At 41.0% G+C, this 27,685-nt stretch overlaps 1 long non-coding RNA gene and 1 pseudogene across 1 annotated transcript; both read right to left on the minus strand.

The window, feature by feature from the left end:
- Window positions 1-1,673: 1,673 nt before the first annotated feature.
- Window positions 1,674-14,540, minus strand: LOC118641232 (annotated as a pseudogene).
- A 1,018-nt stretch (window positions 14,541-15,558) lies between these two features.
- Window positions 15,559-20,549, minus strand: LOC118641245. The gene is made up of 3 exons (XR_004961571.1): window positions 20,294-20,549; window positions 16,247-16,448; window positions 15,559-15,608 (listed from the first exon to the last, which is right to left on the minus strand). It is a non-coding gene; the product is annotated as an uncharacterized LOC118641245 (long non-coding RNA).
- Window positions 20,550-27,685: the final 7,136 nt, after the last annotated feature.

Consider the following 27,685-nt stretch of genomic DNA (forward strand, 5'->3'; position numbering starts at 1 on the left):
TTGTGGTAATATTCTTATGTCTGTTCCCAGTCTGCATCCAGGCAGGAATGCAGAGCATCTCCGAGCTGCAAACAGGAATCCACCGACTGCATTTAAAATGTAAAGAAGGGGGAGATGTTGGGAGCCGGCATGTCTGACAGAGTCCATGGAGCCTGGAGGTCTTGAGTCAGAGATTCCACCTCCCCCACAATCTCTAGGAATTAGGCTTGCATTGTGTTTGTGCAGCTCGGGGCTAAGTGTGACCCAATGTACCTTGAAATACCTGAGATAACAGACTGGGTGTTTCTGGGTGTCCCTGGGTGCTCCTGTTATCCACAAGGCAAACTAATTCTATACTGCATTGTTGTAGCCCTGGGCATTATATCAAGAAGATCCTATTTTCTTATATCACTAAACTTTTGCTGTAAGGTATAAAAGGCCTGTAATAAAGCATATCGAGGCTGATCCCGCTGAGGACAATCCCCCTGATCCCATATCTGTGTCTCTTCATTCCCACCGCTCGAACTCATGGACTCTGCTCTCCAGGCTGGTTCTGGGCAACCTTCCTTTGATATATTTTTTAATTTTTAAGTAATTTTTAATTATAGTTGATATAAATATTATATTTGTTTCAGATATACAACATAGTGATTAGACATTTATATAATTTACAAAATGATCAGCCTAATAAATCTAATACTCATCTGACATTGTGCTTAGTTTTTAGAATGTTATTGACTATCCCCTATGCTATACTTTACATACCAATGACTATTTTGTAACTGTCAATTTGTACTTCTTATTCCCTTCATCTTTTCACCCATCCTCCCAACCACCCTCCCACCTGGCAACCATCAAAATGTTCTCTCTCTGAGTCTGTTTCTGTCCTGCTTTTTTTATTTATTTATTTTAAAGTCCACATGTAAGTGAAATCATGTCATTTGTCTTTTTCTGTCTAACTTATTTCACTCAGCACAATATCCCCTAGGTCCATCTGTGTTGTTGCAGATGGCAAGATTTCATTCTTGTTTTATGGCTGAGTCATATTTCATTGTATATATGAACCACTTCTTTATTCATTTATCTATTGATGGACACTTTGGTTGCTTCCATATCTTGGCTATGGTAAATAATGATGCAATAAACATATGGATGCATATATCTTTTCTTGTTTTTTTGTTTTTGTGGAACAAAAACTTTAATTGCCATTGCAAAAAAACATATATATGAAGTAAAAATTGGTTTTGATGACATTAGTAGAGAATATGTTCTGGAAATTGAAGGTAACGATGTAATATTCTGGCAGCAATTTAATAGAACAGTCCCGGATGGTTAGGCTAAGGCCAACACCTAAGGAGGACAAAAGCCTTGTCTGTGGGGAATTTTGGGTGATACCTGGAGAAATATTATATTGCGTATAAACCAAATTGAATTGTCACAAGTGTTGTAAAGTTTCATATAGTAAAAGTTTTTTTCTACATGCACTTCAATTTCACAGCAAGAGTGGCATAGGATATCTAAACACAGAAGAGAGCATTCATGCACGATATCTAACTCCTTGATATAATAATGCATACAATTCAAAATGATTACACTATCATTACATCTAGGGCTTTCTGCAACTACAAGGTGGTGGTTATGAAAAGCATGGCCCCTGGTATCAATATCTAAAAAGCAGCCACTACCCTCTTTTATTTGTGTTTCCTTTTTGCGTTTTTTTCTTCATTTTTCTTAATCAACTCTGCTGTTGTTGCTGCTTCTTAGCAAAACTGGTAAAAACCAAAGTTGTAATAATTGAACATAGCACTCTGGCAATCAAGACGTTTAAAACCTTCAGTCTTCTGGGGCAAAGAAAGCACTATGTGACACTTAGAACTCTGGTATACAAACAAGGTGGTCACAAATTTTCCTGGTTTGAAGACTTCCACAACTTTCCTGATCAGGTCATCATAGGAGGTCTGACTTAAGTTTGTTTCAAAGATAACATAAGAAAATTCTGGTTCTGGAGTGATGTGAATAGTTCAATAAGTTCCATCCAATTTCATGCCATTCATTGAATACCCACAAGGATCGAACATTGTGGCATCAATGACGGAACCTGGTATCAGGTCACGAATTCCACTCTCATGAGTGACATCCTTTGCAGTAACACCATCTTTTAAGTAGAACTGGTCCATAACTGCTGGGTCAAGCTCACTCATCAGAATTTCCAGGGTTTGATCTGGCTGACGGATTACCCTGCTCTCTGGGAAATCCAAAGTATGCAAGTACCAACAGTCAGAATTCATACGTCCCATACAATATGCTGCTCCATTTGGGGAAATTGCATTAAGAAACTCTATTTCTTCCTAGAAATTCCAGTGTGGGTACCCTTGGTGAGAAGGCTTCATGAAATTCTTATGAGAATAAAAGAAGCTTTGAATTGAGTCAAACCCACTGTAATCCCTAGCAAGTTTCAACAGGGCAACCGGTGCTTTCAGCAAGCAGGTGGACCACATGTCTTCAAAATGAAACGTCCTTGGAGACAAACATGCTACTCTCACTGAGTACATAGGCTTCCTGCTTGTCAGTTTTTGCCATACTTATGATTGAACATTGCACATCCTTCAAAAGTATGTCCCACTCAGTTCTTGGGATGGTGCAGAGATCCCCCGATCCTTGATTTGCGTCGGGTTGCTGGCTGGAGAACCAAACCTCAGCAGTTTCTCCGTCCCTTCGACAAATGTGCAGCTTCCATCACCGTGAGACTAGTGAACAACCAACAACCACAGAAAATCAACCAAATTAAATTCTCTTCTCCTGCCGCTGCTGCGGATTATTCCAGCTGTTTGAGGTTCCTTTTCTTTTTGCTATAATTTTATATTTACTTATTTTAAAAAATAATTAATAAAAATTTTCCAGCTTTTTGTGTGTGTGTGTGAGCGAAAGTTGAATGTGAGTCTGTTGGAAATAGAGGCAGATACAGTTCAGTCTCTTGTAGTCCGCTGTTTCCCCGTTAGAGAGAGCAGAGCGAGCGCTAGCTAATGTCGCCGGCCATACTGTGGAAGCCTAGATGCATGTATCTTTTCAAGTTAGCGTTTTGTGTTTCTTTGGACAAATACCCAGAAGTGGAATTGTTGGACCCTTTTTGTCTCTTATTATAACCTTTGTTTTAAAGTCTATTTTGTCTAGTATAAGTTTTGATACACCAGCTTTTTAAAAATGTCCATTTTCATGAAATATCTTTTTCCATACTTTTACTTTCAGTCTGTGTGTATCTTTTGATTTGAAGTGAGTCTCTTGTAGGCAGCATATGTAAAGATTTTATTTTGTTATCCTTTCAGCCATCCTATGTCTTTTGATTGGAGCATTTAATCCATTTACATTTAAAATAATTGTTGATAGATATGTAGTTACTGACATTTTATTATTCATATTTCTTACATTTCTTTCCTTCTTCTTAAAGAAGTTTCTTTAACATTTCTTGTAATACTGGTTTGGTAGTGATGAACTCCTTTAGCTTTTTCTTTGTCTGGGAAGCTCCTTAACTATCCTTTGAATCAAAATGATAGATTTGCTGGATTAGGGTAATCTTGGTTGTAAGTTCTTGCTTTTCATCACTTGGCTATTTTGTGCCAGTGCCTTCTGGCCTGCAAAGTTTCTGTTGAGAAATCAGCTGACAGTTTTATGGGAGCTCCCTTATAGGTAATTCATGCTTTTCTCTTGCTGCTTTTAAGATTCTCTCTTTGTCTCTAACCTGTGGCATTTTAATTATGATGTGTCTTGGTGTGGGCCTCTTTGAATTCATCTTGTTTGGGACTCTCTTCACTTCCTGGACTTGTGTGTCTATTTTCCTCACCAGATTAGGAAAGTTTTCAATCATTATTTCTTCAAATAGGTTTTCAATTTCTCACTCTATTATTCTCTTCTGATACCCCTATAATGCAAATGTTAGTATGCTTGATATTGTCCCAGAGGCGCCTTAAGCAATCCTCATTTTTAAAAATTCTTTCTTCTTTTTGCTGTTCTGATTGGGTATTTTCTGCTACTTTATCTTGCAAATTACTGATTTGATTCTCTGCTTCATCTAATGTACCATTGATTCCCTCTAATGTATTCTTCATTTCAGTTATTGTATTTTTCTTTTTTGTTTTAAATATAACTGTCTTTTACTCTGTTTTCTTCTTTTTTTTTTTTTTGTTACAGATGTTCCCCCCCCCCCAGACACTCTCCTCCCTATTCTGCCTCCCCCCCAAGCATTGTTGTCTGGGTCCATTGGTTATGCATACATGCATATAAGTTCTTTGGTTTATCTCATCCTTCCCCCCACCTGTCCCCCTCCTCTGAGGTTTGTCAGTCTAAACCATACTCCTTTCTATGTCTCTGGGTCTGTTTTGCTCATCAGCTTTTTTTGTTCATTATATTCCACAAATAAGTGAGATCATGTGGTATTTGTCTTTCTCTAACTGGCTTATTTCACTTAGCACAATACTTTCCAGGTCCCTCCATGTTGTCTCAAAGGATGCAAGAATTTTCTTTCTTACAGCTGCATAGTATTCCAGTGTGTATATATATCACAGCTTTTTTATCCACTCATCTATTGATGAACACTTAGGCTGTTTTCAGATCTTAGCAATTGTAAACAGTGCTGCTATGAACATAGGGGTACACATATTCTTTCTGATTGGTGTTTCAGGCTTCTTAGGATATATTCCTATAAGTGGGATCACTGGATCAAATGGCAGTTCAATTCTTAATTTTTTGAGGTAACACCATATTGTTTTTCATAGTGGCTGCACCAGTCTGCATTCCCACCAGCAGTGTACTAGAGTCCCCTTTTCTTCACACCCTCGCCAGCACTTGTTGTTTGATGATTTGTTGAAGGTAGCCATTCGGGTGTGCAGGTGATACCTCATAGTTGTTTTAATTTGCATCTCTCTGATGATTAGTGACGTTGAGCATGTTTTCATATGTCTCTTGGCCATTTGTATGTCCTGTTTGAAGAGGTGTCTATTTAGGTCCTCTGCTCATTTTCAATTGGGTTCTTTGTCTTCCTTTTGTGGAGTTGTATGAGTACTCTTTATTTTGGAAATTAACCCCTTATCTGATGTATCATTAGCAATTATGCTCTCCCATATAGTGGGTTCCTTTTCCATTTTGATGGCTGTTTCTTTTGCTGTGCAGAAGCTTTTGAGTTTGATGTAGTCCCATGTTTTAATTTTTTTTCTTTGTTTCTCTTGCCTTAGGTGTTGTATCAGTAAAGATTCTGCTGCATGTGATGTCTGAAATTTTGTTGCCTACATTTTCTTCTAGAATTTTTATGGATTCACAAGTCACATTTCAGTCTTTTATCCATTTTGAGTTTATTCTTGTGTATGGTATAAGTTGGTGGTCTAGTTTTGTTTTGTTTTGTTTTGTTTTTGCATGTAACTGTTCAATTTTTCCAACACCATTTATTAAAGAGGCTGTCTTTACTCCACTGTGTGCTTTTGCCACCTTTGTCAAATATTAATTGAGCATAATGTCTTAGGTCTATTTCTGGGTTCTCTGTTCTGTTCCATTGATCTATATGCCTGTTCTTGTGCCAGTGTATTTTTCACTTTTGATTGTTTCATTTTTATGTTTTTGTCTCCATTTTTATGTTATATATCTTTTGTTGAAATTCTTACTGAGATTATTGAGCATCCTTATAACCAATATTTTGAACTCTGCATCTGTTAGATAGTGTCTCCATTTTGTTAAGTTTTTTTTTTTTTTTTTTTTATCCTCACCCGAGGATATTTTTCCATTTTTTGTACAGATAGAGTGGGAGGGAGAGAGAGAGGAAGGGAGAGAGAGAGAGAAACATCGACGTGAAGGAACACATCGAGTGGCTGCCACCCGCACGACCAACCAGGGCCGGGGACAAAGTGCAAACGAAGTACGTGCCCTTAGCGGGAACCGAACCCAGGTCTCTCCGGACCACAGGCCGACCCTCCAACCGCTGAGCCAAACCGGCCAGGGCTTGTTAAGTTTTTTTTCTGGAGTTTTATTCTGTTCTTTCATTTGGGACATGTTTCTTTGTCTCCTCATTTTGGCTACCTCCCTGTGTTTGATTCTGCACATTGGGTAGAGCTGCTACATCTCCCAGTCTTGACAGAGTGGCCTTGTGTAGTAGGTGTCCTGTGGAATCCTGTGGTGTAGTCTCCCAGGTCATTTGAGCAAGGTATTCCAGGTATGTCCTTTTGTGTAGGGACATACTCTGTAGTTGAACCTTGATTGCTATTGTCATATCACTGGGAGGAATTGATCTTCCAGCTGATTGGTTCTGAGGACTGGCCATGACTACAGTGGAGAATCTGTTGTGCAGGGGCTGACACTATGAACAGGACTCACTTTAACGAGGGCTTTGTTTCCTGTGGAGTCTGCCTTTTGGGTGTGTCATTTGTGGAGATGGTTAGGTGGTGCTCTGGTGTGGTCTGAAGCTGGCCACCAGCTTTACTGGTTCTGGGGCCTGTTAGGAGGGGGTCTGGTATAGGCCAAGGTTAGCTGCTGCCTGTGCTCTGCCTTGGACCACTTGGTATGAGCTACAAAGTGATCTGCTGATGGTTGTCACTTGTGCTGTGCTTGAAGGTGCCTGGGAGAGGCTAAGCTGTGAACTGAGGCTGGGTGCCACTTGTGCTGGGCTTGGGGATGCTTAGCAACAGGTGCGAACATGCTGAGGGCAGATGTTGCTTGTTTGGGGATTGTGAACCTTAGAGAGTTTTTAGGAAAGTCCTCAGCATGAGCCAAAACAGACTGCTTGTATGGAAACACCAATGGAAGTGGGTGGGCCTGAAAGTTGGGGGGGACAGGGACACAGAGAATCAATAGGGTATGGGTGGGGGAGGGGGGAATAGACTTAGGCTGGTGATGAGACTCATATATGGCGCAGGCGGAGGGCTCACTCAACAAAGGAACAATGGCTTCTCCCAGCACTTTGTCTGGGAGAAAGCGGCCCCCTGCCACAGCCCTCACCCTGAAGCCAGACAATTTTGTTCCTTCCAGCATGTGACTAGTGCCTTTTGAGCTGCTGCTCCAGCATTGGATCTCAGAACAAGTGAGTCCCATCAACAAGTAAGTCCATGCGTGGGCCCTTTAAGAAGAATGTTTGGGACTCCAGAAGCCCCGTCTTACTCAGCTATAACCTCTGCTGGTTTTTACAGCCAGAATTTATGGGGACTTCTCTTTCTGATGCTGCAACACTGAGTTAGGGAGCCTGATGTGGAGCTGGGACCCTTTGCTCCTCAGGGGGAACCTCCACAGCTGAGTTATCCCTTCTGATTCTTGCCACATGTCGGTGTAGGACCAGCCCGTTTTGCTTCTGTGCCCCTCCTCCAAGTCTTGATGTGGCTTCTTCTGTAGATCCTTAGTTATTGGACTTCTGTTCAGCTAGACTTCAGGTGGTTCTCAATGATGGTTTTTCTGTAGTGTATATGTAATTTTGATGTGGTCATGGGAGGAGGAGAGCACAGGGTTTATCTACTCCTTTCTTTGGTATTTAAATGATGTCCCCTGGCCTCTGCCATTCCAGAGTCCCATTATCCTTATGGAAAGGAGCACCTCTCACTGTCCACACTAACTAACATAGGACTGCCACCATCAGGCATCTCAATGATGCCAATAGCCTTAATAAGGCAGTGTCAACTGACAGGTTCTCAGGTCTTACATAGTAAATCAATTCCAACCCTTTACCTCCTTAACTCTGTGATCTTTCCTCAACACTATGTCAAGGAAGTTCTGTTAATATCCTTCTCATTGATTTAGGACAAGTTCCTTTCCAACAGTCTATTAGGACTGGCTTGGAGTATTTTTTTTTCTTTGGTGCCCTGACCAGGAATTGAACTGGCAACCTTTCGGTGCACAGGACAACACTCAACCAACTGAGCCACACCAGTCAAGGGAACTCAGAGTACTCTTGCCATATCTCTGGATTTTGATTTGTGGATGAAGGCCCTCAACTGGGGAAAAACTTCCCTCACCCAGGTTTATATTTCACCCCTCCCCCAGTCTGACAGCTTTAAAACCCACTCTCAACACAACCCCTGGGTTCTTCTTATACACAGTAATCAGGGCCAGGGAAAGACAAATATCACATGATCTCACTTATTTGTGTAATACAATGAACAAAACAAACTGATGAACAAAATAGACACAGAAATATAGAAGTAGGGTACAGGCTGACAAACCTCAGAAGAAGGGGTCGGCGGGCCAGGGGACGGAAGAGGTAAACCACAGAACTTATATGCACATATGCATAACCATGGACATAGACAACAATGTTGGGGACAGGAAGGGGGGCAGTCAGAAGGAGGGTGTCAATGGGAGAGAAAGGAGATACATCTGTAACAAAAATAAATTTAAAAAAATACATAAAAAAAACTACCAACAATTGAAAGTTCTGGACCAGAAGACTTCACAGGTGCATTTTACCAACCATTCAGAAAAGAATTAACACCTGCCCTTCTCAAACTCTTCCAAAAAATTCAAGAGGATAGACTCCCAAGCTCATTTTACAATGCCAGCATTATTCTAATTCCAAAACCAGATAAAGACACTACAAAGAAATAAAACTACATGCCAATGTCCCTGATGAACATAGATGCTAAAATCTTCAACAAATATTAGCAAACTAGATCCAGAAATACATTAAAAAGATCATGCACTATGATCGAGTGGGTTTATTCTAGAAATGCGAGCTTGGCACGATATCTGCAAATTTATAAATGTGATACACATCATAAACAAAATAAAGAATAAAAACCACCTGATCATGTCAATAGACACACAGCAAAAACATTTGCTAAAACCCAGCACCCATTTATGATAAAAACTGTCAGCAAAGTGAGAATAGAGGAAGCACACCTCAATGTAATAAAGGCCATATATGACAAACCCACAGCCAACATCATACTTAATGGGCAAAAACTACAAGTGTTTCCCTAAATAGCAGGAACAAGACAGGAATGTACACTTTCACCACTTTGTTTTTTTTTTTTTAATCTTCACCCGAGAATATTTTTCCATTTATCTTCGGATAGAGTGGGAGGGGTGGAGAGAGAGAGAGAGAAAGAGAGAGAAACATCAGTGTGAAAGAGATGCATCAATTGGTTGTCTCCTGCACAACCACAACCAGCTTCAAGGACCGAACCACAACCAAGGTATGTGCCTTTGACCGGAATTGAACCCACAACCCTTTGGTCCATGGGCTGATGCTCTAACCCCTGAGCCAAGCTGGCCAGGGCCACTTTCACCACTCTTATTCAACTGGAAGTCCTAGCCACAACAATAAGACAACTAAATGAAATAAAAGGTATCCAAATTGGAAAGGAAGAAGTAAAACTGTCATTATTTGCAGATGACATGATACTGTATATAGAGAACCCTTAAAGATTCCACCAAAAAACTACTAGAACTGATAAATGAATTCAATAAAGTAATAGTATACAAAATAAATACCCCCAAATCAGTTTTATTTAAAAAAAATCCTCACCAGAGGATATTTTTCTATTTATCTTTAGATAGAATGGAAGGGAAGGGAGGAGAGAGAGAGAGAGAGAGAGAGAGAGAGAGAGAGAGAGAGAGAAGGAGAGAAAGAGACACATCAATGTGAGAAGGACACATCGACTGGTTGCCTCCCACATGACCCCGACTAGGGCCGGGGACAAACCACAACCGAGGTACGTGTTCTTGGCTGGAATAGAACTCGTGATTCTTTGGTCCACAGGCCAAGACTCTATCTGCTGGGCCAAACCAGCCAGGGCATCAGTTGCACTTTTATATACCAATAATGTACTATCAGAAAGGGAAACTAAGAAAACAATCCTATTCACAGTTGCTTCAAAAAGAATAAAATACCTAGGAATAAATTTAACCAAGGATATAAAAGACCCGCACTGAAGAAAGAAACTGAGGAAGATACAAATAAGTGGAATCATATACTGTACTGTGTTCATGGGTAGGAAGAATTAACATAATTAAAATGTTCATACTACCCAAAGCAATCTATAGATTCAATGCAATTCCTATCAAGACACCAAGAGTGTATTTCACAGAATTAGAATATATATTCCAAAAATTTGTATGGAACCCCAAAAGACCCTGAACAGCAACAACGGTCTTGAGAAAGAAGAACAAAGTTGGAGAAATCATGATACTTGATATCAAACTACACTACAAGTCCACAGTAATCAAAACAGCATGGTACTGACATAAAAACAAACATAGATCTATGGAACAGAGTAGAGAGTATAGAAATAAACCCATACCTTTATAATTAATTAAATTTGACAAAGGAAGCAAAACACACAATGTGACTAAGATAGTCTGTTTAATAAGTGGTGCTGGGAAAATGGGACAGATACATGCAGAAAACAAAACAAAAAAAGAAACTAGACCAATTTCTTACACCACACACAAGAATAAACTCAAAATGGATTAAAGACTTAAATGTTAGACTCGAAATAATAAAAATCCTACAAGAAAACATAGGCAGTAAAATCTCAGACATTTCTTGTGGCAATATTTTTTCTGATATATCTCCTTAGGCAAGGGAAACAAAAGAAAAAAATGAACAAATGGGGCTACATCAAACTAAAATGTTTTTGAAAAACAAAGGAAACCATCAGCAAAATTAAGAGACAACACACTGAAGGGGAGAACATATTCAGTGATACCTATGATAAGGAGTTAATATCCAAAATTTATATATATATATATATATATATATATATATAAAAAAAACATATACAACTCAACACCAAAAAACTAAACAATCCAATTAAAAATGGGCAAAGGAGTTGAACAGATATTTCTTCAAAGAGGACATACAGATCGCCAATAGACATATAAAAAGATGCTCAATGTCACTAATCATCAGAGAAATGCAAATTAAAACCACAAGGAGATATCACCTCATACCTGTCAGAATGTCTATCATCAATAAATCAACAAATAACAAGTGTTGGTGAGGCTATGGAGAAAGGGAACCCTCGTGCACTGTTGGTGGGAATGCAGACTGGTGCAACCACTGTGGAAAGCAGTATGGAGTCACCTCAAAAAATTATAAATGGAACTGCCTTATGACCCAGTGATTTCACTTCTGGGAATTTATCTGAAGAAACCTGGAACTCTAATTCTAAAGAATATATGCACTCCTATGTTTATTGCAGCGTTATTTACAATAGCCAAGATTTGGGTGCAGCCCAAGTACCCATCAGTAGAGGAATGGATAAAACAGCTGTGGTACATTTACACAATGGAGTACTACTTGTCTGTAAAAAGGAAGAACATTTTACCCTTTGTGACAACATGGATGGACCTGGAGATCATTGTACTAAGTGAAATAAGCCAGTCAGAGAAAGACAAGTACCATATGATTTCACTCATATGTGAAATCTAGTGAACAAACTGAACTCTCAAGCAAAATACAGACAGGCTCATAGATAGAGAATAGACAGACAGCTCTGGGGTAGGCGATGGAGGAGTGGAGGAATTGAGCATAAAATAAAAAAAGAGAAAGAACTCATGACATGGACAACAGTGTAGTGGTAGGGGACGTAGAGGGATGAGTGGAGGTGGAAGAGGGTACAGGGGTGATAAATGGTGATGGAAATAAAATAAAACAGGAAAAAATTTATTTTCTTTTTTTTTTTTTTTTTTTTTTATCCTCACCCGAGGATATTTCTCCATTTTTTGTACAGATAGAGTGGAAAGGAGAGAGAGGAAGGGAGAGAGAGAGAGAAACATCGATGTGAAGGGACACATCGAGTGGCTGCCACCCGCACGACCAACCAGGGCCGGGGACAAACTGCAACCGAAGCACGTGCCCTTAGCGGGAACCGAACCCGGGTCTCTCCGGACCGCAGGCTGACGCTCTAACCGCTGAGCCAAACTGGCCAGGGCAAAACAGGAAAAAATTTAAATAACAAAATATTTTTGTCTCTTTCTCCCCACCCTTTATCCAAAAGAAGACTAGTGAGCCTGAACCTTTGTAATCAATCCTCTTGTTCCCTTTTTTAATTGCCTGTCTACCCTCAGTTTCTAGGTAAAAGGATAGAGAGAAGAGACTAACCTCCAATTTGTTTGAAATATCATGTTAGAGGAGAGCTCTACAGATTCCCTGAACTGTCGGAAAGACGAAAAGTGGGTCCTAGAACCATTAAGCCTGAAACATCGGTGGAGAGCAACAATGACCAGACTGAAACGGTCTTACTCTGGGGACATCATGAGAAGGTGGGTTCTTCGGAAAAGTCTATAATGCTGGGCAAAATAGAAGGCGATAGGAAAAGGGGAAGACCACATATGAAATGGATTGGCTCCATAAACAAGTCCTAGACATAAGGAGCTGAGCTGGTTTTTTGAGGACAGTTCAAGATATCACTCATTCATAGGGCCGTCAGGAGTCAGAGTCAACTCAATGGCATGTAACACACACTCAAAGGAGACTAACATTTGTGGAGTGCACACTTATGCCAGATATTGTCCAAGTAATTTTTCATTTGATTAATGTTACTTTTAATTCTCATGATAATCTGGGATGCTTCATTTTGTGAATGAGAGAACTAGTCTTCAGGTTAAATGACATGTTTAAGACCTTTCAGTTGATGAAGAGCAGAGGATTGGAATATTGTTCTTTCTGCTTCCAAAGCCCCTTTTCTTTATGCCATAAATATTTGGTTTGACAAATCTTATAAATCATTTCGTTGAAATAATAATTGGATTTCACATGGACGTCTTTTTGAGAATGTGATTGAGAGGTTTCCAGTTTTCTTTGCCCTGACTAAGGAGAGTCAGGAAATAAACACGATGCAGGTGTCTGAATGCAGAAATGAAGGACACACATAGAGAGCTTTTATTTTCAAGTCGAGCAAGGTCACGTAAGAGCCACAAAGCAGAGGGTAGAACCCTCCTGAAGCGGGATTCATCAAAGTAAGATGTCCAGAGGATGCACTTTCTTTTTTAAAAAAAAAAAATGTTTTTATTGATTTTTTAGAGAGAGAGGAAAGGAGACAGAAAAATATCAATGTGAAGAGAGAAACATAGATCGATTGCCTCCTGCATGCCCCCTACTGGGGATCAAGCCCACAACCTGGGCCTGTACCCTGACCAGGAATGGAACCAGGACCTCTCAGTCCATGGGACGATGCTCAATCCACTGAGCCACACCGGCTGGGTGAGGATGCACTTTCCATGTAGAAGACAACAAAGTCTGTCACTGCTTTTTGACACAAATGTTTGTAAGAATTTTTTATAGCAGATGAATGTGCAGAGAGGTACCTTGCCCTCATTGCACCAGGCAACAATGACTATGCCAACAGGCAGAGATAACAAGAACTATTAGCTCAGTCGTGTGCATCCACTTTGTGCATGCTTCTCGAATCAGATCGGCTGCTGATTGTGCCACCTGGGAGCTAGAAAGACTGAGGCAGTACCATGCCCAACACAAGGTGAGAAGGGATGGTGAAGTCCCTATCCTAGAAAGGGGAAGGTGCTATTTTGGGAGGTGATCTGTGTATAAAGGGGCCAAAGGGAACTTTTGTCTGGTCTTTCCTCACCGCCAGCTCACTGGTCCAGCCCTTGCTGACTTAATTGCTTCTAAACTGTCTTACTTGTAGTGATACAGCTATCCATGACTGAATACTGTTTATGGGCAAAGAACCCTTTATGCATTATCTCAGAATCTTCTAACATCTTTGAGTGACAGGTGTTCTCATTTTAATTTTACAAAAGAGGAAATTGATGCTCAGAGAGCCTTGCCATGGTCCTGTAGATAATCAGTATAAGGCAGAATTCAAACTCAGACCTGGGTGATTACAAAGCAGGAGCTGGCAAACTATGGCTTGTGGGCCAAATCTAGTCCATTCATTGCCTGTTGTTGTAAATAAAGTTTATTGGAACCCAGCCATACCCACTCATTACCATATTTTCAATGGCAGCTTTCACACCATCGGAGCAGAGTTGAGTGGTTGCAAGAATCCAAATGACCCTCAAAGCCTTAAATATTTACTCTCAGGCTTTTTACAAAAAAAGTTTCCTGCTTGGAAGCCTGTTTTCTTGCCACTTCATCTTGCTTCTCTCTACACTCTGCTGTTATGGTACCTACAGTGGTCAACACTAGCTCTCAGCAGACAGAGGACCTTGTGAAAAGGATCTCAGCAGCTCACACACAGGAATTCAGGGCAATTGGAGGCAGAGACCATGTCCCCAGGAAGGGAGGCATCAATCAACCCAGGGATCATCACTACACAAGCCCCTGTTTTAGAGGAATGTCAGGGAGGTCTGGTGCCCTCTACCTACCTTTGGCAACCTACTTGACCATCGTCCCTGCCTCCCTGAGATTCGTTCTCTGGCTCCTGCAATGCCATGCTGTTCTCTGCAGGTGCGAGCAGCGGGCTACTGCACAGCTCCAGAGGACCGCATGGCAAACTCCCTGTGTCACTCCTGGGTGCTGTGATCACCTCGGTCTGAGTCTGGAAAAGGTGGGAGAGCGGGGCATGGCTGCTTTGGAAGTCTGCAGTAAGAGACTCTGTCATCAGGGTTCTGAGAGAGCAGCCTGTGGTCATGGTGTGTAAGGGAGGAAGTTGGGACCCTTCAGCTTTTGGTTCCTACAGATTAGTGGGAGTTAAAGAAGTAGAGGAGGAAATCCCTGGACAAGAATTTGAGGAGACTATCATGAGAGGGGATCACAATCCCCCACACTCTTAACACCAAATTATACAAATACTGCACTGAGTTTACTGGGGGCAAAACCTATACTCAGAGAAGTGTCAGAGCACATGGCTGTGGCCCAGGCAGCCTAAGGCACCAAGGACAAACAACCGGCAAAATCAGCTTGTTGCCTCCAGAGTGCATGGGGATGACAAAGCAAAGAATAGGATAGTTATTTCAGGGTTTGAGGGAAAGGTGAAGTTGTGGGGACATACAGACGAAGCCATGTTTTAATAGGTTCAGAGCAAGCAGGGCTGTGGGTTGCGGGTTCACAGACTGACTCAGGGTCTTTTTCTACAGAAACAATAAGTTTAAATAGTTGGGGTTTCTAGATCCATATTAGAAGATAAAGATAGGTATCAGAGGGCAACCTCTGTCTGCCACAGTGGCAGAGCCCAGGTTTGGAATGCATCTGTCTGACCCCAAAACCAATGCATCTGTCTTAATCTTGGCCATTTATCTAATTCCATCTGTAGATCTAGAAATGATTTGATCCCTGTAATGATTCTAGGGTATATATTTTTAGCTCAAGGCAACCAAGACCCTGGGGGCTGAAGAGAAACTTCTATACTACCACCCATCCCCCACCTCTTAACTACCTAGAGGATTTTAAATTAGTGGCCTAGCTACGCAGAAGAGAGTACAGTGATACCTCGGTTCTCGAACGCCTCGGTTTTCGACCAAATGGAGATTCGAGAAACTTTTGTCTCGGAATCCGAACAAATATTTGGAACTCGAACTTCCGAGATGAGCCGAGTTGAGCCGAATGGCGTTCATTCGGCCCAGCGCGCCTTGCTTGCGTCCTCAGTGTGAGTGCAGAGAGAGAGTCACGCTTTGTGGAGAGAGTCACGCTTTGTGGAGTCACGCTTTCCTATTGGTTTCATTGCTTCGGTTCTCGAACAATTCGGTTCTCGACCGTCCTCCTGGAACGAATTATGTATCAGAGATAACCTTTGACCTACCTATAGTGCAGGGCAAACTACTAATTAGGAACATCTGCTCTTCTTATTGTCTGCAGCGACCTTCCTCCTTTCTGACCCTGAGGCACCTTACCTCATCCTTAGCTCGGAATGCCCTGTATACCTCATTTTTCCTTCCTGTCCCCGACTCTCCCGTGTAAGTGGGTTTCCCATACGTACATATGGAATTAAGTTGGTTATTTTCTCTTGTTGCTCTGTCTCATGTGGGTTTAATTTTTAGATCAGCTGAAAGAACCTTGACATATAGAGGAAAATTTTCCTCCCAACAACACATTCTTCCTACTTGTTCCTGAGTTTTGTCGACAGCTAACCAGTGCGTTTAAGGGAAAATGTAATTTTTTTTACCTTTCCACCTTAATTCCAAATGTATAAAAAAAAAAACTGTAAGACTGTCATTCTCCAGACCATTTGAGATCTTCCTTCCCAGATTTATCATCAATTTGGCTTAAATAAACTCATAAAAATTATTTACAGGTTTGGATGTTTCTTATGTCAACATTCTTTCCCCCTCTTTATATCTCATTTTTGCTTCTATAACACAAGGAGGCTGAGTTAACTAACTTCCAAGGGCTCTTCCATACCTTTAGGTCTGTAGGTTTCCTTTGAAATCTCAAGTCTGAATGGGTACTATGACCTTCATCGCCCTTCTAAAGTTTCCTTCTCTGATGGTAAGAATCTGCTTAGTTCATCAAATGTAGAAGATCCCACTATTGTGGGCGTAGTTGCTTCTTTCAACTCAACACAGAATCCCAATATTGAAGAACTCTGGTGGGCCTTCTCACTCTGTGGAAATACCATGGTGTGTGGAGGTGGGGGCTGTTACTCTTTCTAGAAAGAACTGTGGTAAAATATACATAACATAGCATCTATAATTTTCACCATTTTAAGTGTGCAGTGCAGGGGCATTAAGTACATTCACATTGTTGCACAATTAGTGGAGAGCGGTATCTGTTTCCAGAACCTTTTCATCTTTCCAAGTTGAAAGTCTGTCCCCATTAAACACCAACTTCTCATATCTCATTCTACCAGTCTGTGGAACCACCATTCTACTTTCCGTCTCTATGAACTTGACTATCCTAGGTACCAAGTGTAAGTGGAATTACATAATACTTGTCCTTTGGGGTCTCGTTTATTTTACTTAGAATAATGTTTACAAGGTTCATTCATGTCATAGCATGTCCATTTCATTCCTTTGTAAGGCTGAATAATATTGTATTATATATACATACCATATTTTGCTCATCTATCATCTTTTGATGGGTATTTGGGTTATTTCTACCTCTGTCCGCATACTCCCTCAGGCAGCTCTTTCTCCTGCCTCATCTGGGGTTTGGGTTGGAGTTGGGAACCATGTTCATTGTTACCAGAATCTCTGGTTTCTTCCCTGGCTGCCAATCTTTGCCATTTATTGTATAGGATTCTATCCCCTTTCTTTAATTGCCACTGTGACTTTTGACTGTTTCTCCCTATACTTTGATAATTTATTATATTTCAGACGAAGGAGATTCTGGCACCCTGTCAGTTGGCCATCCTTACCTGGACCACTTCTCTTGCGCAAATATTGAAGCTGCAATGCAAAGGCGAGAGTCTGTGTAACGTCCTGCCAAGCCCTGGGCAGGAAACTTATCTCTATGTAATGAACAGTTAACATTCATAAGACATTTATTCTATATCAGGCACTGGACGTATCCTTTACATTTATTATCTCATCTAACCCTCACCCTAACCCCTCGAGGTCAATGCCATTACTATGCTAGTTTTGTGTCTGGGGAAACTGAGGCTGAGATCCAATGCCACACACATGGTAAATGACCCATGCTGTGTTCCAGCAGGGCCTGCCCGCTGCTCACTGCTGCCCACCGCTCTGCAGCGAGCAGAGGGGTCCTCAGAATTGTCCTGGAGATCAAGGGAGATTCGGTTTGGCCTGACTGCCTCTCTGCTCCGAATTCCACTCCACCTTCTCACACTGTGTCTCTGTGGAGCCACACCTCACTGGAACGGGGAGGCAGTTTAGAAATATTTTGTGCAGACAAATGTTGAACCTGTTTTTGAATTGTATTTGTATTTGAAATTGAATGGAATTCTGAGGTTTCAGTTACTTCCCATGTAAAACAGAGGTTCTTCACCAGGGACTACACTTGGATATGCTCTGTGGTCCTGGATCCCTAGAAGTGTGTTGGATTGGTGTATATATATATATATATATATATATCATCCTCACCCGAGGACATTTTTTGATATTTTGTTCAGATAGAGTGGGAAGGAGAGAGAGAGAGAGAGAGAAACATGGACACAAAAGGGATACATCGAGTGGTTGCCAACCACATGACCCAACTAAGGCCAGGGACAAACTGCATCCGAGGCACGTGCCCCTAGCGGGAACCGAACCCGGGTCTCTCCAGACCGCGGCTCTAACCGCTGAGCCAAACCAGCCAGGGCAGATTGGTGTATTTTTCTAGGACAGTGCTCATTGTTTCATCACATCTTAAAATGGGTCCATGACCCAAGGTGATATTAATTCCTGCCTTAAAACATCTAAAATGTTTTGTTCAAAATTTCAAATAGTCTTTAAATTTTTAAAAATATATATGTTTATTTTAATTTTATTACGTTGAAAGGAGCCTCCAGTTTGAGGCTCTGCATTTCAGCACACACAGTTCAGTACTAGATCAGTCCTCTAGGAGGCAGCAAAACCCTCAAATAAACTTAATCCTTTTAAATTTTTCTTTTGGTATATTTTTATGCCAAGGATGTAATCCTGACCCGGAACGTCTTCCAGCCCTTTCAGTTGTTCATCTCAGAGTGAGCTAAGTACACGAAAATGCCAAAGTTTTTATTGTTTCAGGTTTTGAGTGCTGGGTTGATTGTCGTAATGGCTCAGGCAGTTCAGCTTTCCCCCCAACTAAACTGTAAATGCTGACTGACCTTTAACATTTTCATTTTTCAGTCCCTGGGTCAGAGTTGGTTGGACAGATGAATGAGTGGATCACCATAAGAAATACACAATACTAGGGATCTAGCTTGAGTAAAGGCTTTAATTGCCATACCTGTGGACACCCGAGTGTACCAGCCGAGGTTGTTAATTGCAGGCAACAGAAATCAACTCTGGCTGTCTTAACAGAAAAGGAATTTACTGGGATGATATAGGAGTAGATTTCAGAATCGTAGGAAGGGTTCAAACGTGGACTGTTCTCTCTCTTTGCATCAAGCATTCCAGACTTCTGGGTGGATACATCCTTTGACAGAGCCCAAGTCACATTCCAGAGCCCTGGTTGCCAAAGGGTGCAGAAAGGGAGGGTGGCCCTGATCGGCTTCCCTGGGGAGCTAGGGCCCGCACCCTACCACAGCTCGCACAGTGAACCAGTGGCCTCCAGCCCACTTGTCAGGCTTCACCAGAGTCGTCAGGGCGCCTGCCAGCCTCGGCCTTGTCCTGGTACTTTTATTACAGCCCTTTATTCTTCTTGGCTTCTTAGAATAGTTGTGAAGAATGTAAACATTCTTGGCTTGACTTCTAATGGGCTTCTAATGTTTCACCACGAAGTGTTCTGTTTACTGAAGGTTTCTGGTAGATAGATTATCTATCTCTTTTAGAAATTTTTCTTGTAGTTCCAGCTTACTAAGAGTTTTTGAAAACAGAAATCAGCATTATATTTTATCAAAGTTTTCCTTCCTTAATGTGTTTCCACAGAGAAGGACATTAACATGTTTGCTAATATTGATCCTGTCTTACATTTGTGAGATGAATTCATTCAACAATTTGTTACAAGTCATTCATTTGACAAATACTTATTAAGAGCCTCCTATGTAAAAACAGTGTTCTCAGCACTGCGGATGAGCAGAATAAACAGAACAGAACTGAACATAACAGAAACAAAGTGCCTACCTGCATGGACCGTACATTCTAGCTGGAGAGAGGCAATTTTTTTTTTTTTTATGAATTTTTATTTATTTTTTTGTTACAGATATTTTACCTTTTTACCCCATTGGCACCCCCCACCCCACCCCACCTCCACCCCGTCCCCGGCTTAGTTGTCCATGTCCATTGGTCATGCATACATGCATATAAATTCTGTGGTTTATGAGAGAGGCAATTTTTAAAAATGTAAAACGGAAAGTATGTCAAAGAGGAGGGCTGTGAAGAAAAATAAAACCTGGAAAAGGATGGGTAGAGATGTGTGTGTGTGAGAGAGAGAGAGAGAGAGGGAGAGAGAGAGAGAGAGTTTAAGATTTTCAACATGGTGGGAAGGCAGTGGCATGTTGGAAAAGGCCTGAAGGAAGGGACGGAGAGTTACGTGACTGTCTGGAGGAGCATCCCAGGCAGAGGAAACAGCTCGTGCAGATTCTGAAGCAGAAGCACAGCCTGCACTATTCAAGGAACAGAAAGGACAGTGGTATGACTGAAGTTACAGGAGCAAGAGGAGCAAGAAGAACAAAGTTGGAGGTGGCACTAGGCAGTGAGGTCATGTAGGCCATGGAGAGACTCTGGCATTTCATCTGAATGAGAGTAAAATGAGGAGTCACCACAGGGTTTAAGAAGAGTGGTGGCGCCCTGGCCAGTTTGGCTCAGTAGTCAGAGCATCGGCCCGCGGACCAGAGTCCTGGCTGCGGTTCCTGCTAAGGGCATGTACCTCGGCTGCAGTTTGTCCCCGGCCCTGGTTGGGGTCATGTTCCAGTGCTCTTCTGGCTCCCGGCTGCTGCTGGCCGCACCTGCTCAGTCTCCTTTGCTGCTTCTTCCTCCCCTTCCTGAACTCTTGAACTTGAAGGGTGCCTAGCGAGTAGTCCTCAGACCTCTCTCTGCACACTCCCTCCGTGGGCTCTGGTTCAAGGGCCAACGCTCTAATCGCTGAGCCAAACCGGCCAGGGCCAGACAACTCTTTTGAGAACATTGGCTGGGAAAGGAAAGAAACAAATGGGATAGTAGCTGGAGGAAGGAATGTGATTAAAAGAATATCATATGAGCCATGGCCGGTTTGGCTCAGTGGTAGAGCATCGGCCCTCAGACCAATGAGTCCTGGGTTCCATTCCGGTCAAGGGCACGTGCCTCAGTTGTGGTTCATCCCTGGCCCTTGTCAGGGTTGTGGGGCAGGCAAACAGTCAGTGTGTCCCTCTCACATCGATGTTTCTCTCTCTCTCTCCCTTTCTCCCTCCCACTCTATCTGCAGATAAATAGAAAATACCCTTGGGTGAGGATTTTTAAAAAAAGAATATCAGATAAGAGAAATATCATTAAGTTTATATGCTGTTGGGAAATGATAGTGGAGAGCTAGGAACTAATGACAGAGCAGAGCAGGAAGAAGGCTGGAGAGACATCAGCAGGTGTGGGGCCCGAGGGCAGGGGACGCTGGCTTTGGCTGGAAGCCAGACCCATTCATCCATCCTGACAGGAGTGAGGGCCCTGGATTTGGATGCAGATGTATGTGTGGAGATGGTAGTGGTCTGTGTGGGAGAGTGGAGGTTCACTCTTGGATGCTTCTGGTTTCTCAGCTCGATCAGCATCGGAGGATGAGGACAGGGAAGGAAGTGTTGGAGGATTGATGAGAAAGGAGAAAGAAAATATCTTTTCTTGGATGGGGTGGAGAGAGAGAGAGAGAGAGAGAGAGAATATCTCAACAAAGATACTGTAGGATTTCCAGGCAGCACTAAGGGCTGGGTAACCATGAATTCAGAAGTGAGAGCAGTTGGCAGGGTTGAGTGTCTTTTTCCCGGCATGCTCAACTGAACACTTGCTCTTTTTATTGGTCTTTACAGAACCAATATTTTGCTTTATTGACCAGGTCAAACATTTTTTCCCCCCTCCCTTTAACTTCTGCCTTTGCCTTTATTAATCACTTCTTCCCACTTATATTCTTCTAGCTTCTAGAGTTGAAAACTTGATTCTTTTATTTTTAGCCCTTTTCCCCCTTATTTTCAAATAAATTCACATAAGGTGATTGATTTTCCTCTGAGTTGTCCTTTGTGACCCTTCCACAGGGTTTGATAGATAACTCGCATGTTGAAATTTATTTCTAGAGAGTTTGTAATTTTGCTGTTTATTTCCTCTTTCCTCCCTGACTTGAGTAATTTATCACATCAACTTGTAGTTACTTTCTAATTTTATTGCATTGGGGTCAGTGTAACTTGATTTTGGAATTTTTGAGATTTTCGTATGTGGTTTAATATTTATGAATGGAATATTTCCCAAGGTAGACATCATACAGATGTTTCTCTTTAATATAGCACTGTAAACTCATCCCCTAAACATAGCAAAGAAATATAAAAAGAGCAACCTTTAAATATATAACCAGACTCACAGGAGGGACAGACACACAAGGTGGGATGCTGGCCTGAAGCCTTGGATGGCTGGACCCCAGGTCTGGAATCAAGCAGAGACGCTGGGGATTCGACTCTGGTTAACAGGACTAAAACTGCTTCAGCAGAGAAGGGGCGGTAGAGCCTGCAGTGGGATCCCTGACTCCTGAAAGGAAGAGCTGCTGCCCACCTCTGCCTGGGTTTGCAGTTCATGTGAAGTGGCCCATTCAGGGAGGTGCGAGGACAGGAACTGAGCTAAGCCAACTCTGGTTTAGCGACTGCATCTGCAACACCTTTAATAAGTCTAAGGGCTGGGGCCCTGAGCTACCCCACCTAATACCTGTCTGGTGTGGGGATCCCGGAGGGATGGTAGAGGGACGTACAACACTCCTGGAGAGGGAGGAACAATGAAAAGAGTGAGCCCTGGCCGGTTTGGCTCAGCGGTTAGCACGTTGGCCTGCGGTCCAGAGAGACCGGGGTTCGGTTCCCGCTAAGGGCACGTACCTTGGTTGCAATTTGTCCCCAGCCCTGATTGGGTCATGTGGGTGGCGACCACTCGATGTGTCCCTTTCACGCTGATGTTTCTCTCTCTCCCTCCCACTCTATCTGAACAAAATATCGAGAAATGTCCTCGGGTGAGGATAAAAAAAAAAAATGTAGGGTGACCATTATCCTGCTTTCCCAGAGATAATCCCAGTTTACAATACAAGTACTGGCTTATATTAATACCACCCTCCTTCACTCAAACAGTATCCTGGTTTGGACGTGGATGGTGTGGTCACCCAACATAGGTGACATTACAATAATAGAACTGTCTGAAAAAAAGGGTTGAAAAGGAATCTGGCTTAGACATGGTGAAATAAAGTTGGAATTCCCCACTCTTCTTTCAGAAATTACCCAACAGGAAGGAGGAATGTGAGATACAAACATAAGCACCATCTTTAATAGAAGCTGAGAGACAGGTGAGAGTCCAGACCTCGCGAGGCTGACACACGCACTGAAGACGAGACAGGAGGAAGCTGGGTCTCTCGGGAGGAGCCAGCCAGATTCACTACCAAGGTGAGGGCGGAGTGTGATGGGTAAAACCCTTGCTAGGAACAATGGGAAGAGGGTGGTTATACACCCTAGAATTAAACATTGGAAATATAATAGGAATAATGTATTAGAACAAATATTTACAGAGTTAAAAATGACCAGATAAAAGGAAGACTTGAATCAAAAGTCAATGCACTGTGTCCCAGGAAATATCAGCCCAGGATGGTAATTCCAACATGTATAACAGTGAAATTTATAACTTTCATAGACAAAGAAATAATCATTGCAATCAAGGTGATTAAATAACTTATAAGGAAAAAGAAACCAAGCTGTTTTCAGACTTTATTATGGCAACACTCACTGTTAGAAGACAATGAAGCAATCTTACACATTCCCCAAGAAATCAGGTATTACCCAAGAATTTTATACTCAGTTAAACTGCTTTTCAAGTAAAGGCAACAAAGATTTTGAACATGAAAAACTCAGAGACTATCACTTCCATAATTCTTCTTAAAATTGCTAAAACAAGATCTTTGTAAGGTGAAGTCACAAGATGTGACCTATGACAAATTGAGTGGGGAGAAACATTTTGGGAATAACTAGAAGGAATTTGCAATCTGCTTAACTGCAGGGCTAGGATGGAAACAAACGGGTTATGGTTACAGAGCAGAATGTATGATTTATAAACCTAGTACTGCAAAAATAGTATAATGAGCAAAAATTGGGATGAGAAGGAAAAGTAAAGGGATGTAAGAGATCAAAATATCTCATTTAAGCCCTGGCCGGTTTGGCTCAGCGGTTAGAGCGTCGGCCTGCGGTCCAGAGAGACCTGGGTTCGGTTTCCGCTAAGGGCACGTACCTCGGTTGCAGTTTGTCCCCGGCCCTGGTCGGTCGTGCGGGTGGCAGCCACTCGATGTGTCCCTTCACATCGATGTTTCTCTCTCTCTCTGTTCCTCTCTCTCCCTCCCACTCTACCTGAACAAAAAATGGAAAAATGTCCTCGGTTGAGGATAAATATATATATATATATATATGTATATATCTCATTTAAAGCTGATTTTAAAATCAAGAAATAGAAGTATGTATAAACATAAAAAAATTTTAAAACACACACTAAAAAATTCATTTGACAATGGGTGTGGTGAAGGAGAAGGGGTAGAGCAAAAAGGAAAACTTTTTCAGCACAGGGAATCAACAGAAACAGTCTGAGGAAATAGAGGACTGAGGGATTATATAAAGTTATGGGTATAAAAGCATATGGCTTTTATATGGCTTAAATAAAACTATAAACCTTCCAAATGATCAGAAGAAACACACTTAAAACATAGCATGGCAAACACAAAGCCCATAATAAGAGAGGCTTTGTTATTAAAACAAAGCACTGAAATGGCTATGAAAACATACCATAAAATAACATTAATGGGCCCTGGCCAATTTGGCTCAGCGATTAGAGCATCGGCCTGCAGTCCAGAGAGACCTGGGTTCGGTTCCCGCTAAGGGCATGCACCTCAGTTGCACCCCGGCCCTAGTTGGGTTATGCGCGTGGCGACCACTCGATGTGTCCCTTTCACGTCGGTGTTTCTCTCTCTCTTCCTCCTACTCTATCTGAACAACAAACAAAAAGATGTCCTCGGGTGAGGATTAAAAAAATAATAATAACATTAATGGGGCTATATTAATTTATTCCGAGAAAAAAGACTTGCAGTTTTAGTCACAAAGCAAAACTTAGGGCTGTATTCAGGGATTTACCCTAAAATAAGGGCATCAGAAAAGATGAAAAGAAAGGGCAAAGGTATATTTGGCAGGCTTGTCATAATATCAGACAAGCTCAAATTCAGAGTAAAGGTTAGCAACATTAAATGAGAGGAGGGAGGTTGCTTACAATGAAAAGGGACAATTTATAACAACATAAGAGGGATATTTATGTACAAATAACATAGCATCATCATTTATAAAGGACTCCAAAAAACTAAGGAGAAATAAAAACACAATAATAGTTAAATTTCAATTTACTTCTCAGATTGCATAAGGTCAAAATACATCTAAGGATACTGAAGACCTGCTGATATCAGAATCAGCAGACAGAAAACAATATGCATTCCCTTCCAGTTCCTTAAAACATTCACAAAAATTGACCCTCTTTTAGGCCACAAAGAAAACTCAAATATTTAAAAAATGCAAAGTAGTACAGACAACATTGATCTCTGATCTGAACACAAATGAAATAAAACTAAAAATTAATGGCATAATAAAAAACAAAGACCCTTACTCCTGGAAACTTTTAAACTCTCACTATCTTTAATCCATTTTGAGTTTATTCTTGTATATAGGGTAAGAAGGTGGTATAGTTTTATTTTCTGCATGTATCTGTCTAGTTTTCCCAACACCATTTATTTTTTTATTTTATTTTTTATCCTCACTTGAGGACATTTTCCCATTTTTTGTTCAGATAGAGCGGGAGGGAGAGAGAGGAAGAGAGAGAGAGAGAGAAACATCGATGTGAAGGGACACATCGAGTGGCTGCCACCCGCACGACCAACCAGGGCCGGGGACAAACTGCAACCAAGGTACGTGCCCTTAGCGGGAATCGAACCCCGGTCTCTCTGTACCGCAGGCCAACGCTCCAACCGCTGAGCCAAACCGGCCAGGGCTCCCAACACCATTTATTGAATAGACTGTCTTTACCCCACTGTGTGTGCTTGCCTCCTTTGTCAAATGTTAATTGACCATACAGGCATGGGTTTATTTCTGGGCTCTCTATTCTGTTCCATTAATCTATATGTTTATTTTTATGCTTGTACCATGCTGTTTTGATTATTATGGCCTTGTAGTTTGATATCAGGTAGCGTGATTTCTCCAACTTTGTTCTTTCTCAAGATTGCTATGGTTATTCAGGGTCTTCTGTGGTTCCACAGAAGAAATTTTGAAATATTTGTTCTAGTTCTCTGAAAAACACCATTGGTATCTTGATAGAAACTGAATTGAATCTATGAATTACTTTGGGTAGTATAGACATTTTAATGAACATAGTATATGCTGCCATTTATTTGTATCTTCCTCTATTTCTTTTTTCTGTATAGAATTTTCTGAGTACAGGTCTTTTACATCCTTGGTTAAATTTATTCTTAGGTATTTTATTTATTTGTTGATGCAATTATAAATGGGATTGTTCTTAATTTCCCTTTCTGATAGTTCATTATTGGCATATACAAATGCAAATGATTTATGGATATTTATTTTGTATCCTGCTACTTTACTGAATTCATTTATCAGTTCTAGTAGTTTTTCTGTGTGGAATCTTTAGGGTTCTCTCTATACAGTGTTATGTCATCTACAAACAATGATAGTTTTACTCCTTTCTTTCTAATTTGGAGGCCTTTTATTTTATTTAGTTGTCTTATTGTTGTGGCTAGGACTTCCAGTACTATGTTGAATAAGAGTGATGAAAGCAGACATTCTTGTCTTGTTCCTGATCTTAAACTTTTTAGTTTTTGCCCATTGAGTATGATTTTGGCTGTGGGTTTTTCATATATGATGTTATGTTGAGGTATATTCCCTCTATTCCCACTTTGCTGAGAACTTTTATCATAAATGGGTGCTGGAGTTTGTTAAATGCTTTTCCTGCATATATTGATATAATCATGTGATTTTCATCCTTCATTTTGTTTATGTGGTGTATTACCTTTATTGATTTGTGCATATCGTACCAACCTTGGCATCCCTAAAGTAAATTCCACTAGATTACTTGATCTTAGCCAAAAGGCCAAGCATTGATAAATCCTACATGATCGTAGCGTATAATTTTTTAATGTATTACTGGATCTGATTTACTAATATTTTGTTGAATATTTTACAATATATGTTCATCAGGGATATTGGCCTATAATTATTTTTCTTTGTAGGGTCTTTATCTGGTTTTGGAATTATAATAATGTGGGCCTTGTAAAATGAGTTTGGGAGTGTTCCTTCCTCTAGAACTTTTTGAAATAGTTTGAGGATAGGTGTTAATTCTTCTTTAAATTTTTGATAAAATTCACCGGGAAGCCATCCAGTCCAAGACTTTTGTTTGTTGGGAGATTTTTTGATTACTGCTTTGGTTTCTTCAGCTGTAATCTGTCTGTTCAGATTTTCTGATTCTTCCATATTTAGTTTTTGGAAGTTTGTATGTTTCTAGTAATTTATCCATTTCATCCAGATTGACCAATTTTTTGGCATGTAGTTGTTTGTAATATTTCCTTACAATAATTTGTATTTCTTTGGTGTCCATTACTTCTTCTCTTTCATTTCTGATTTTAATTATTTGGGTTCTCTCTCTCTTTTTCTTCATGAGTCTAGTTAAAGGTTTATAAGTCTCGTTTGTCTTCTCAAAGAACCAGTTCTTGGTTTCATTGATTTTTTGTATTTTTTTAGACTCTATTTTGTTTATTTGTACTCTAATTATAATTTCATTCTTGTACTCACTTTGGTCTTTGTTATTTTTTTCTAGTTTCTTTAAGCATAAAGTTAGATTGTTTATTTGACATTGTTCTTGTTTCTTGAGGTAGGCCTATACTATTATTATTTTTTTTTTTATATGAATTTTAATTTATTTTTTTGTTACAGATATTTTACCTTTTTACCCCATTGGCACCCCCCACCCCACCCCACCTCCGCCCCGTCCCCGGCTTAGTTGTCCATGTCCATTGGTCATGCATACA

This window comes from Molossus molossus, unplaced genomic scaffold (genome assembly GCF_014108415.1).
Source record: "Molossus molossus isolate mMolMol1 unplaced genomic scaffold, mMolMol1.p scaffold_m16_p_27, whole genome shotgun sequence".
Taxonomy (NCBI): Eukaryota; Metazoa; Chordata; class Mammalia; order Chiroptera; family Molossidae; genus Molossus; species Molossus molossus.